We start from the raw sequence: 14138 nt of genomic DNA on the forward strand, positions 1-14138 counted from the left end.
AAATAGAACACGAAATGAGGCGATCCGGTGTCGACTGCAGCTCGTATACTTCCGTAATTTCCCACAGTTAAAGAGCGCACGTAGTACAAGCCACGGCACCGAACATTCCCGCATCACTTGCGGTAGAGTCAGGGCGGCTTGGTGGGGCCCTAGGGAGCCTACATTCAAGCGCCGTTGCATGTAGGCTCTCTATGGGGCCCCTTGTTGTGGCTCCACCTGTCGTCCTTTGAAGGAATGTGCGAGCACCGTCGTACAATATCTGGTCGCGTCTTCGGGCGGAGTGTCAACACCAAAATTATTTTTTCTTACATTGTGAACAGAAAAGTGTTGACTTGGCTTGGTTAGTCACGATCCACACTGTGCATGATTAAGTCGTCTACTTCCCCGTCCTCCTCTCCTCTTGTTCTTCCAGGACCCGGCGGCGCCGCCGGTCGGCTCCGCGACAGCCACAAGAATAATGCGGCCGCCACTTAGCTGCCTCCAGGATGTTCGTTAATAAAACGGAGGCGGCCTCACCCTTCCCCTTTGCAATAACACCCCCTCACTTTCCACCGCAGCGCCCTAGGCGCATTCTAATCTTGAATAAACGGGGTTTCATTCATTACTCGTCATCCTGTTTCGCGCCGTTCACATTTTAGAGAAACAGACACGTACGCACGCACGACCGCGATGGAAAATAAACAAAATCGTTTAGTCATTTTTTAAAGCGAAGCTTTGTACCTCTACCAGCCAAGGGTTCTGTCGTGTCCGTCGTTGTAAGCAAAAAACGATCCCGACGAACCGCTAACAATTGCAGGTATAGCAGTATAGCTTACTTGAATTCAGGCATTCAGCGTACAACTAAGCACTCGTTTTCGCAAGAAAAACCACAAAAACAAGCTTCAAAGTGATGAGCCAACATGATGGATGATAAGGGCTGCGGGCAAACAACGGAAACAGGCTCGGCGCGGTCCGTAAGATTAGATTGCAGCTGTTGCAAAGCTTATGCAGCTGCTTGAAAGAGGGTTGACGTCATTCGAAACCCTTCCAGCCTAGTAACTGCTTCGGTTCATTTTCTAGACTACCCCACTATGGGGTAGTCTAGTAGTGTATATCACACCGATCATAAAGCAGTAGTGAACATTGTTGTGAAGTAAATAATAATAAAGGCCATGGTTAAAGTTACGTTGTAGTGTGTGAAATATCAAGTGCGCCGCAGTCACCGTGAGGGTGGCGTAAAAAGCTTCGCTTTCCAACCACCTTCACAGGGTGGATTGGCGGGCAATTTTTTCCAAGCAGGTTTGTCGCTGCGACATCAGCTTGCGTCTGTTTACGAGATAACAGAGATAAGAACACACGAAGTGTCAGCGCCCATTCTTTAGAGCAAAATTTATTCGGCGAGTATGCTTTGTCCAGGCAAGCGATTGATAGCCTATAGGAAGAACGTTGGTTCCCGGCTGAACGGCATGGGCTGTCTGATAGAGCGGAGGCTTGCGAGAAGTTGAAAACCAGCGATCGCTACAACTCTTCGACCGGAAGCTTTCAACATTCACATCTTCTAAGTTCCCGCGAAATTCTTTTGGCGTTTATGTTGCATTTATGGATCAAATGGCAGAGCGTTTCCTTCAGCGAGATTCTCCAACGATGCCGAGACTAGGCCTGACTCCGGCTGAAATCTTCTCGATGCCCTCTGGGCGTTTCACGCGTGACCAGCGCATCGCTCCTCTGACCTAGTGGCCTAGCTTCGCAGCGTGCGGCAGCGAACGCGCGGCAGCCTCTCCGTGCCGGGAGCTCAAACCTCCTCCGTGGTTCGCGCGCGCGGCGCGCACGCGCCCTGGGTCGGTTGCGCCGGGCGCCCCACGTGACCGGGCCACGTCACGGACGGCACTGCAGCGTCCCCTCGCTCGGGCTTCACTCCATTCGTCGGTTCGCCTCAAATTTTTTGGAGTCTGGCCAAAATGGCGACGGCGATGGCAGCAGGCGCCACCGCCGTCGTCGTAGCGAGGCGAGCTGCCGGCCGTGCGTTGAGCATCGTCGTCGTCGTCGTCGTGGCCGAGTTGCCTCGCCGCTGCGTTCCGAGGAAACCCCGCCGGCTCGGTCGTTGCCGCAGCTGCTGAGGGGGAGTTTGACTCAGCCGCATCGGGTGCAGTGCAGCGGCTCCGAAGGAGGCGCAGCAGCAAAGACGCCCCGTGCTGTTGCCGCAGCAGCAGCAGACACACACACGCAGGGGACAGCAGGGCGCTCGGCGCAAGTGCGAAGCAGTGAGGGAGTGAGCGCCCCCGCGGGATATAGCGGCGGAGGGGGGCGGCGGTGGAGATCGCGGCAGCAGCAGCAGCACCACCACCAAGGGCGGCGCGAGAGCCGTTCGGCTTCTCGCCCTCGACGTCGTCGTCGTCGTGAGCGGTGAATCCGCGCGCGCACGCGCGCGTTTTCTTGGAGTATCGTCGTATATGTTGGTGGCCGCGTCGTGCTTTCAAAGGCCCGAGGGCGCCGCGGCGGTCGTACGTTACTCACCGGCGTGAGATCGGCGCCAGCGACTACGACGGCGGTCGGCCAACGGCGCGTGTGTGAAGCCCAGCAGGCGACCCGGTGCTGTGTCCGCCGCACTGCGTGGGCCGCCCCCATCGGCGGCGGCGACGACCACGACACCCGGGCCACCACGGTCACTACTGTGTGCTCCCCCAAGGCTGGATTATGCGGGGCTGACGGCGCTCTCCCATGCCTCCACAGTGTGAAGTATCGGGTGCGTGAAGCTCGTTTCGTTTACCTTCTCTCTTTCTTTTATTTCCCTTTATTATTTTATTTTCAACTCTGGTGTCTGGTGGAATCGTAGGGGTAATAATTACACGACGTTGCGTCTAAGAGGCAGATCGAAGCGACTGAAATGGTAAAAGCTGTTCGTCACTTTTACCCAGTGGACGCGCCGATCCAGTTATCTCGGCAGAATGATTTTATGTGAAACGAAGCGCGTGGTATCGACTTACAGCCAGAGCAAAGACGATGCAGCTCAGTTATTAGCCCCGCTACACTCGATCATGATCACCAGATTATAGAAACAGAGAAGCGCCTAGTAATACATAGTAATAAGTAATAAGGCGGCACACGCATGCGATAAGTTATAATATACATTTAAATTGCGTGCCCCTTGGCCTTTTTGATGTCGTTGACAGTTGCACTACAAGCAACCACGCTTCGTAGTTGTGTTGAGCACCCTGAGAATTAGCGCCCTTTTAAGGACTATCGTCAACCCGGGGCGACTACCGAAGCGATGAATTCAACGATCATGAAGTGTCCCTCTGTCGTAACGGTGATAAATTTAATTGACAACATCTTGTTGAGTGCATAGTAAACTCCTTTTGGTTTCCGCGATCGGCTAGACTAAGCGAGGGTTTACTCTGTAGGGCTTTCATGCCATGCAAGAAAGCTTTAAATGTGATTCAGGGTGCGCGTTTTGATTTTCACCGGGATCTGACGTTTTCCCTTTTGCAGCGACAGGGCTGCAATTTGTGACATTCCCATTCCAATCGTGTACCAACCGAACGCTTGTGGCATTCAAGTGTCATCTCAGCGCAATCGTCGAGCGTATTCATTTCGCGTCTTCTTGAAGACGCGAAATTTCGTTAGCTAGCATACGTGTACAGTGATGCTACGATGTCATAGCTTCATGAAACATTTTGCAGGCTTGAGGAGTCTACCTCACGCCGACATCTCTATCCTTTCCTAGATAATTTTCCCTCTCTCTTTTACTAGGCCTGCGGGTGATGTCATCGCATACGTTAGCGGGCAGAATGCGACATGCCTTACTTCATCCCGTGTCGCCTCGCCTACATTTGTTTTAGCCTGGGATTTGAATTCGTGCGGGGAAAAAAAAAGACAGGAAAAATAAACAGCAAGCGTAGCGTAGTTGCTTGAACTGCGGCGCGCTGCCAGATTACGAAGGAATGGGGTCAAGGCAACCGACTACCGTCGCATCAGAGTTACGGCGTGCGTTTGTAGTGATGACGTAAGAAAGAGAACAGGAAGCTGGCTTCTAGTTTGTCGGCTTCTTGGCACCGAAATCGCAGTTTGCGGCTGGGAGGCGTAAAGCTTGTATCCGCACCTAGAACGCTTACCACACACACCACGGAATTGCTTCAAAACAAAAAAGAAGAGCCGTCTCGTCGTTCTCCTGCCATTCTGTGTGCATCATGTTTATATGTTTTTTAGAGTTCACTTTGTTCAGCAGATTGCAGTAAGTTATATTCGACGTCCGGAGGTGGTGAATGATGGGGGAGTTGTTTATTCCAGAGTCGCATGGAATACGAACTGATGGGCTCATTAAAAGCGAATGCCTCGTAGGAAACGAGACATTCATTCTGAACGTTCTGTTGCAGTCAAGGTAATGGCTGTCTGGAATTTAAGTAAGAATAGTAGCAGCAAAAAGTACAGTCACGAGAATTCTGCAGTTGCCATTATATATGGCGCCTCAGCTAACGTTAGCCAAGCTGTTGTATGTTTAATTTGTTTATTATTTTCCGTAATTAGTACACAAGTATGATGTTGGTGGTGAAAGAGGATAGATGACCGTACACCGCGTAGGTCTCATAACCGTATGTTGTATTAGCTTTTTTTTTTTCATTTTAAAGCTTGGCTAGCTTAGCTGGTACACCCTATAGCCGTCACAAGCAGGTCCGGTGTGAGATAAAGCTTGCTAAAACATGCAAGCTCGTCACAAGCTTTAGGGCGTACGTATACGGTCCAACACATTGTTAACATGATACTGTGTGAGACAAATGTCTAGACTCTATCCCACAGTGAGGAAGTGGACCGCGTATATTCTAGATGACGTTCCGTTGGCCGACCTGAATCAAGTGTCGCTGACATAATAATTAATTGTCTGATCACTTATATACCCGTGCCACGTGTGCGGAGTGTACGTAGTTCATTCTGTAATGGCTTGCGAACCATTATGTGCCGCATTTTATCGAATAAATGGCGCTTGGAAGAGGTCGAGTGTCCGAATTCAAACTTGTATTTAATTCAGCGAAGTAGCTAAACTGCGCGAAGAAGGCAAGATGTAGAAAGAAGCATAGACGCACACACAAAGAGCAGTGCGTGTGCGTCTATGTTTCTTTCCACATCTTGCCTTCTTCGTGCAGTTTAAATATTTTGCTGGATCTATGAACCGACTAGCCCACCAACATGCCTTACTTGTATTCAGTGCAGCAGAAAGGGAATTGCGTTTACTAATTATACGCCCCCCATATAAGCACCTATGAAACAAAATATATGCATCAGGGAGTTATTTGATTAGAGCTGCCATCACTTTCGCGTCGACACCACAGTTGCCGCGCTGTCAGAGAACGATCATGATAACAGCAATTGTGCTCCACGAGCCTTGCGCCCTTCTTGGGGCGAGTCAATCCGGTAAAAAGGTTTGTGCTTCAAGAAAGATACGAATCCCTTGCCATGGGATGCAAAGTGGGATGAAGTAACGAGGTGTCGTCTCTGAATTACACATGGAAGATCTTTAAACAAGTGCAGCCGGTTTGTGGAACCAACCACACCCTGCTGAGACAGAGAAAGTCAAACTGTTTGTGTTTGTGCTTCTGCGGGAGTGAAAGAAACGCAAAGAAGAAAAAGAAGAAAAAACGTACAAAAAGGTACAAAAAGGTACATGAGAAGAAAGAAAGAAAGAAAGAAAGAAAGAAAGAAATGGAAACAGCAATTAAGAAGTCTGTCTTTTTAATGGTCCGAATAAAGCAATACAGCTATAAACAAAAACAAAATCATGCAGCCGCTAGGCACACATACACCTACACCTCTCCCCCCTCCCTCCCTCCCTCCATCCCTCCCAAACGTTCCCCCCGAAATATGGCGAAGGACGGCGAAGTGAACCCTATCGGAGCGAAGTTAAAACTTTTTTTTAAACTTTGCTTCCGCTCTTTCCTCCACTATGCGTATAGATGGCTGTCTGGCCGAGAAAGATGAGGTCAGTGCAGTCAAAGGTGGCGACTTGGTGGCCCAATCTTGACACCAGTGCGCGGTACGTGGCCTCGCAAATAGTTCAGTGCGAATTGTAAGCTCAGCCTGATCCTGCAGGCAGTGCGACGCCACAACACTCGCGCGCTTCACAGCGTTAACCAATAGAGCTAACCAATGAGCGTCTCCAGTAGCATGTCTCGGCAAGTCTATATCGGGAAGCTATTTCTTGATTTTGGCAACTATTTTAATAATGATATTATTAGCTACTATTCAACATACTTTACAGTTCCGTTCAGTGCGTAGGGTAAGGGAGGTTAATACTCTAGCGGCCATCGTCATCTTCATCGACCGCTCAGGTGCATGGGCATGCGCATGTGCCTCGTTCCTCGTGCTGCGGGCTGCTGAGATTAGAAAAAGAGAAGAAGAAGAAAATATAGTCTCTTCTGCTCAACTTCCACCGTCGTTGTCTTCCCAACATCGCCCGCATTATCATACCACTCACCGACCTACTCAAGACCACGAAAGCTCCGTCCTCCCCACTGACATGGACGTCAGACGCCGAAGCGTCCTTCCAAGCTACCAAAAACGCATTGGCGGATGCCACACTGCTGGTGCATCCTCTGCGCGTTGCACAAATGCGTCTCATCACCGATGCATCTAGTACGGCTGTCGGCGCGGTGTTACAGCAGTTCCAGTGCAACTCCTGGTACCCACTCGGGTATTTCTCGCAGAAACTGAAACCTGCAAAAACGCGATACAGCACGTTCGGTCGTGAGCTGCTGGCGGTATACTTAAGCATTCCACATTTCCAAAACCTGCTGGAAGGCTCAAGCTTTCACGTCCTCGTGGACCACAAGCCTTTGACATTCGCTTTTCGCGGTAACCACAACACTTATAACGCACGAGAAATACGGCACGTCAACTTTATCTCCGAATTCAGAGTGGACGTACGGTACATTGAAGGCCCACTCAACGCGGCCGCAGATGCCTATCAACACGGCCGCAGATGACTATTAGCCATTAGGAGAACGATAAGTAACATGAAACCTGTTATATACAGGAGAAAACAAATATAATTATGCAAATTAGTAAACGGTAACACATGCCATCGAAATGCATACAATAAAAATGATAGCAACTAATTTTATTAGGACATCATAAAATGGTTAACATTTTAGGGCGCACAGAAGCAACCTTGTAAGCAGGTTTATTATTTGATATACCTTACAGACCTGTTCAGGGCACCGAGTAAGGAGAACCGAGTAACAGTAATACTGTTAGGAGAACGAGGAGCAACAATAATACGTGTAAGTAATATAGAACAGAAAAGAAACATCATTATACATTATACTTAGTAAAATACAATACTTATTGCAATATCCCGATGGTTCCTGCCAAACATTTATTGCGATAGCAATTATATGGACACTCCAAAGCAGATTTCTGCCGTCGGCGTCGCCGTCGCTGTGAGGTTCCGTATAAAGTCCAAGGGCGATGAAATCGTGGCCGCGCTCCGGACGCTGTATGTGCGAGTGAAAGGGCGCGAGGGACGCTCGCTTTCACGGAGAGCGAACGCACGTCGGAGAGCAAACGCGCGTTCTGCGCCGTGCTCCCTGAAGGGCTGCAGAATTAAGCGTCTCTTTCCTCCTTTCCATATATAGAGAGCAAACGTAACTTTTTCCGTCACGCGAAAGGCTGTGGGGGGACGGGAGGGAGGGGGGGGGGAGGGGAGCCGACGTTTAGCTGCACCACCAAATACGTATTTATATAAAAACGCCGCGCGCGTTCGGTGCGAACGCGGGCAAAACGCCGACGGCGTCGACAACAGTTCTGCGCGTTGTTGGTGCTGCTGCACGTCCAAGTTTATACCACTGATAAAACTACTATCCTTACTCCGTATAGCTCTCTACTAATTTGCTATCGCAATTGGTGCTTCGCCTTTTGGGTGAAATTGCGACAAATTTTTTTTCTTTTAGCGCAGCTATAATAGCCACCACAGGTCACGGCAGCTCCGTGACGTAAATGTCACAGAAGGCCATAAAATGCAGGCCCTTTGTCAAAAAATTTATCAACTGCTACGAGTGAGAGTGTCTTAGTTACGCCCTATTACGGCACGAGTTAGTCATGCGAAATGAAACCTGGTTCCCAACGGATGAAAGTGGTTCCGAGCGTTCGTACGACCGCACAATGAGTTACCCCGTGCATCTGACAGCCGCTGGGAGAACGAGCTTTGCGGTCCATCGATGCGAGGGAAAAGACGTTCGATCAGTTTATACGGCATGTTCCCGGAAGCACCATGCCAGCTGCAGACATTTGATGGCCAGAACGGAGGCCAGTCTCTCACAATTTTTTTGCCCCTTTGCTGCATATACGTATATGCGCAGGTTCGTTTTGGTTTGAATTTCTATCGGCGGTTCGACTACGTTTTATCTTTTTGGCTTCCTTTTTTCTTTCTGGTTTGGCTGCTCACCGAGCGCTGCCCGAAGAATACAGGAGATAAACGAACAACACGCGTAATATAAACGTAAGTATTGTACGCAGACAGGGAAACAAGTACTCGGAGTTATAGCATGAGAGGTTATTCGCGCCGGCTGCGCCAGAAGAGCTTTGAGGTTCTTCGCATGACTTGCGAAATAATGTGTCAGTAGTGTTTTATCTATTCAAACATTACGCTGAAAAACTCGCGAAATTACTCGCAACACTCGGTGAACTGTATAACCTGTTATTAAATTGTTCAAAACTTAAGGAGTAAATCAAAATCAATGTGCCACGTTTGAAGGTTGTCTACGATATTTTGGTGAACATCCTTGGGTATTTTTTCACATTTTTTATTTTGTTGCATGATTAGTCATATGACAAACAAGTGGCTTCAAACACGGTGATGCATACGAGGGCAAACACTATATATAACTGGCTGTCGCAAGTACACTTTTGCATGATTAGGCATCTCTGAGGCTTCAGATGCGATATGCTTCAGACAAGAGGATTCATAACCGTTGCAAACGCTAATTATAACATCCTGTCGCTAACAGAACGATCACTTGCAGGTCGGTGTTTGGAAGACTGATTCCCTACATTTAATTTCTTGCCGCGTCGTTGGCGACGATTTGTCTGTGAACAGGTACTATTGGCCTCAATATGATTTGCAACACGGCACACATATGGCACTTCTTCTCTTGCTGAGATAAATTACAGGTGCCATTTTCCTTCTAAACGGGATGCCATTCTGCCATTAGAATAATTTCAACAATTTTTCGCATGTAACCGCTTCTATACATTATCGGAACCACTTCGATATTTGGAGTGGGTTCCTATTATATATTCTGTGATGATGCGCGATGTCCACACGCGAGTTCATGTCTGAGACGGATTGTGTCCCACTGCCACAAACATGCTTTCACAATTTTGATAACGTTGGTATCAGTATAGGACAGCAAGCATGTCGAGTTTGTCTTGGACGTGCATCCAGGGCCAGAAATGTCGGGTCGTGAAGTCGACACGGCGGCTTCATGACCCGCAAAATAGCCATTGGCGCTTGTTCCTGTCCATACTTAATATATGTATGTGTGCTTATTTGCGTCTCTCTTCTAATAAATGTATTTCACTAGCTAGCCCAACAAGAAGTACTCCTACGGTGGAAACACAGCAAAGATATGGCAACTACAGGGTCGTTCATATTTAGGGGAAACACCTGGTTTTCAAGCGTTAATATCACAGTTAAACTAGAATGAGTACCCCGTAAATCATCGTGATACACGTCGGCCACGTTCTTTACATGATATTTAATTAACAAAGGTTAAAATTTATTGCAATGAATACTAATAAAACGTTTCCCCTAAGATCGGAAGAAACCACACGTCAAACGTGGTGTCCGCTTCAGCCGTGGTTTCTTCGAGAAGTACCGCTGAGGAGCAGGGGCGGCCTTGAACTCTTACTATATCCTTATTGACTTCGTGTTGTTAGTATTACAGAGACTGCGGTGCACCGGTAAAAGCGGGTGCACCGCGGCTTCTCTATGAAATCTTGAATGACGTCAGTTTGTTAGTGAGTGCTTATGGCCAGAAAATCAGGTTTCGGAGACGTCTCTACTTATGGTCCTAGTAGCTTGGCGCAGCGAAAATGATAGTTTTAAACAAAACGCCCTCTTGCTGTATTTGTATTTTCTATTGAAAGCTAACAATAACAACATAATTCTAATTACTAGGAAACCCAGCAACGGATACCGTGGTGCTAATGACACAGCAGAGTCGTGTTTACTATATAGAAGAGTTCTTTAAAAGCATCGGATGGCAGCCCCATTTTACTACGCCCGGTATTGAAAACACCCTGGAGTAAACACATGCTGTCATGTGTCGTGCTTTTTAGATTGTCGTACTACTGAGTCACTTGTATCTTTGCGTCATTAGTGAGGCTCCACAGCTAGAGCACGGCTAGCTTGCTTTTTATTATTCTCTTTAACCGATCCGTAGGAACACATTCCTAGACTTCATCATATTACTCTACCTTCTCGTCACTGTCATAAACCACTGACACATTTTCCCTGATGCTAAAGAGTGCGTCACAGATGCGGACGTATCTTCCGTTCCCAGAAAACAATGCGCAACTTTCGCGCGCACACTGACCTGTCTTTTTTTTTTCTTCTTTCCTCACCTGCTCTGACGAAGGCCCCGGGACGCCATACGGAATCCTTTTCTCAAGAGAAATCGCCTCTCTTCTCGGCCGGCACCTCTGGAGCATTGTAACGCCCTGCGGGGCTTCCTTAATAGTATTTTTCTTCGCGTGACGGGCAGTTTCCTCTGTTGTTGACGTGTTTGGGCACTACCTTATTATTACCGTCGGCGCGCTGTCTTCGCCAAAGCGGGAAGAAGGGAACGCCGGGAAAGGAGGCGGCTTTGGCCCGTGTCAGGGATCAGGGAGGCTTCGTGACGCCAAGCCGCACGGCAGCTCAGTTTTGGCGGGTCAGCGAACCGCGAAGAGCATTTTGTCTTCGGGTAGCGCCGGGCCGCCGGCTTGTAAGCTATAGCTAGCAGCTGCCTGCCTGCCCATTGGAGGAGTGAGGTGCCAGCAGTGTATCGACACGGCTTTCGACTGTTGGCCATTCGGCGTCACTCTAATAGTCGCCGTTCACCGCGCGGGTGCTTTTGTTTCTTACGTCTCTCGTCCAAATCCACCGCGTTACTGGTCTTCGCGAGGTCGAGTTCACTCGTTCCCATTTTTCCGTGACTCTCGTTGCATCTGCGGCACTTTTCCTTATCTGCTGAGACGTGTGGGGGTTTTGTATACCGAAATGATGTCTGTACAGTGTGGCTACGTTCTTGATGTCATCCGCATCCTGTTCGTTAAAGTGCCTTCCTCGGTACCCGACTTCAGCATGGAGCACTACATACTCTACGTGTTCTACGTTGTGCGATACATTGTAGACAAGACTGATACGCAAGAATACACCCATTGCTCGTGCTGTGTTCTAATTTAAAGCCCATTCTATGGCAAATGCGACATGTTTTTCTTTCGTCTCTTTTTTTACAGCCAGTTCCCTCTTTTCTTCAGCACACATTTCATATCCCACATGATTTATGCAGCTGCGTATTCTTAATATACTACACCGTGTCCCAGATTGCGCGTCTTGCGACAATGTTTATCACACTTTGCAGAAGGTGCACCGCGTATTGTGTCCATACGTTCTGCACTAGACAAAAGAGTACGTATCCTATGGACTACGCAAGGATATATAGCGTCAAAACAATTTTCTGCGCATAACAAGAGAACACGAAAAAGATACCACAGCAGCTCTTGTCCGTGGTTACCGTAACTTTAATGTCTGCAGTCTATCTACTATTCTGAGTAGCAGCTTCTGGGTCAATGGTGCAGGAATGCTGCAAGTCATCGTCTTGCGCGCTGGCTAAGTGGCTGTGGTGTTGCGTTCTGAGCACGAGGTCCCGCGTTCGATTCCCGAGCACGGCGGCCGCATTCCGTCGAGGGCGGGATCCAAAAACGCTCATGTATACCGGGCCTTGGGTGCACAGTAAAGAACCCCAGGTGGATCCCTCATATCCCTCCTTAAATTCTTGTGATGTGAAGCTTCATAATTTAAATTGTCCTACAGATAGCTGTTGAGGTGTTTATCGCCGTTGTACGTGGCGTCAGCCCGTGACTGGCACTGTTAAAGTAAAACAAGAAGCCGTATACACCAAACTGTTATGCTAATTCGAAAAAAAAAAAAGCAGAACCCTCCCCCTAAAACTGGAACACCAGTGCATTTCTCCGCAAAGTTCGGGAATTAATATCTCCAAACTGGTGTCATCCTGAGAATTCGTTCCAAAGGTATCCGCCTTGCGAACTCCGCGGCTACAATTTATAATTACAATATGGGCCGTAAGGTAATTAGTTAGGAACTTAATTAGTGTTTTTTGGTAATTAGTACTTTATGCGTTTCAATTTCTTGTGCAATTAATGTCTGCCTCTTCGAGTAGACCAGCTCAAGAACTAGAATTGTGCTATCTGCCACAGGCAACCGCTCAAAATTTTTGAGCGTGTTCGCTGAAACACCCTCTATACATCACGTATTCGCATGCCGGCCTTCACCTGACGCCTTTCACTGACGGCTTTTGTCGCACGAAAACCGTTGCGGAACTACCCTTAACAGCTCCTCTGTAAAGTAAATAATAAATAAAGAAGAAACATAAAGCAGTCAACAACTGCGCACGCGTGACGTCTTTCGTCACCAGCGCAGCAGTTTGTGGAGGACGCCCTCTCGTCTCAAGTTCGAGTCGGCTGCGATCGACCCCTTCGCAGCCTCGCAGTGGCAGGAAGAGCGTATCGACTTCTCTTGTCAAGCAAAGTAGCTAAAGTTGGCGCGCTCATCTCCGACAGAGCACGCTTGCGTATGTGCGCAATCAGCGCGCAGCCTATCCAACTTCGGTCGACACTCGTGATGAAGGAGTTCATTCTTTCACGCTCTGCGCCTTTCTCGTACGCACGATAGCGACAGAGATCCGAGCTGCCTGAGCGGTAGACGCAGCGACAAGTTTGACAACGGAGTGTGCGCTGCTAACACGAGGCCCGCGAGCAACGAAGTGCGGTTCGATGAACACGGAATCTCCGACGACACCTCGACTTCTCCGTTCACGTACCGCAATATCCGGCATGTAATCCGAGACTTTCTTGTTCAGGTCTGCGTCTCGTACACGAGCTATATACTTGGGTTCTGGAGCCTGCAGGTATTTAAGAGCTTATCGGTTTTCGGCGGCGATATCATGATCATCATAAGCAAACACAACAAGCAAGCACGTAAACAAATGAAACGTGCTTGTACGATACGTTATAAGCGGATTGTATTTATTAATTCTTTTGTTTCCGCGACCCCATTTACCCTCCGTTTCCTACATTCAGCACCTGCGTTCGCGAAGCAGTACGCATGCTGGGGTTGTTCGTGAGGGCAGCTGCCGCGGTACAGCGCAGAGACTACGGCCTTGTGCTGCTAAGCATAAGGTCACGGACACGATCCCCGGCCTCCGCGGCCGCGTTTCGCCGGAAGCTACATGCAAAAACGCTCATGTAGCGTGCTTTGGTGGCACATAAAGAGCTACTGGTGGTCTCCTCTCTGCCTTTTTTCAAATAAACATCTCTCTCTCTCTCTCTCTCTCTCTCACGGGTGGTCATATTGGTCGGCCCCCACGGTTGCTGTGGTGCGTTAAACATCGTTAATGAATCGATCGGTGTCGGCGAGAGAGCGAGACAAAGAATGTATAGGGAAGCAGTAACGCTTAACCGGAAGTACGTAGTTCCGATTGGCTATCCTGCACGGTGCCAGTGCTTCCAAAGTAACTCGGCGCACTGGGCGCTGCGCCGCACAACTTCATAAGGTCTACTGGCCTACATGACAGACTTTGGGAGCGCTATCTGCTACGGCTGTATTCTCCGCCGGGGTACTTCGTTTGTGCTCCTTCCTCTTTCAGCTGTGATGTCTAACAATTTGTTTTTTCAAAGCGGCCGGCAAATGAGGGACCCTCCATACTGTACTTACGAACGAAGATAGATAGAGGGACATAAGGAACCCAGGGATGCTAACCAGTCAAGAGTCCGGTTGGGTACCCTATGCTCGAGGAAAGGGGAAGAGGAAGAAGGGAGAGAGAGAGAGACAGAGGGAGTATACAGACGTGCACGGACAGTACTACAGAGTCAACGGTGCTCGTACA

At 48.7% G+C, this 14138-nt stretch overlaps 1 protein-coding gene across 1 annotated transcript in view; it reads left to right on the plus strand.

Annotated features, from left to right (window-relative positions):
- Window positions 1-1700: 1700 nt before the first annotated feature.
- Window positions 1701-14138, plus strand: part of LOC119455985 (unconventional myosin-Ia) — a 179621-nt gene continuing 167183 nt past the window's right edge. Inside the window, exon 1 of the mRNA XM_037717540.2 lies at window positions 1701-2722. The gene's annotated coding sequence lies outside the window, so the exon portion shown is untranslated. The remainder of the gene's footprint in view (window positions 2723-14138) is intronic.

The sequence above is a fragment of the Dermacentor silvarum genome, chromosome 6 (assembly GCF_013339745.2).
Source record: "Dermacentor silvarum isolate Dsil-2018 chromosome 6, BIME_Dsil_1.4, whole genome shotgun sequence".
NCBI lineage: Eukaryota > Metazoa > Arthropoda > Arachnida > Ixodida > Ixodidae > Dermacentor > Dermacentor silvarum.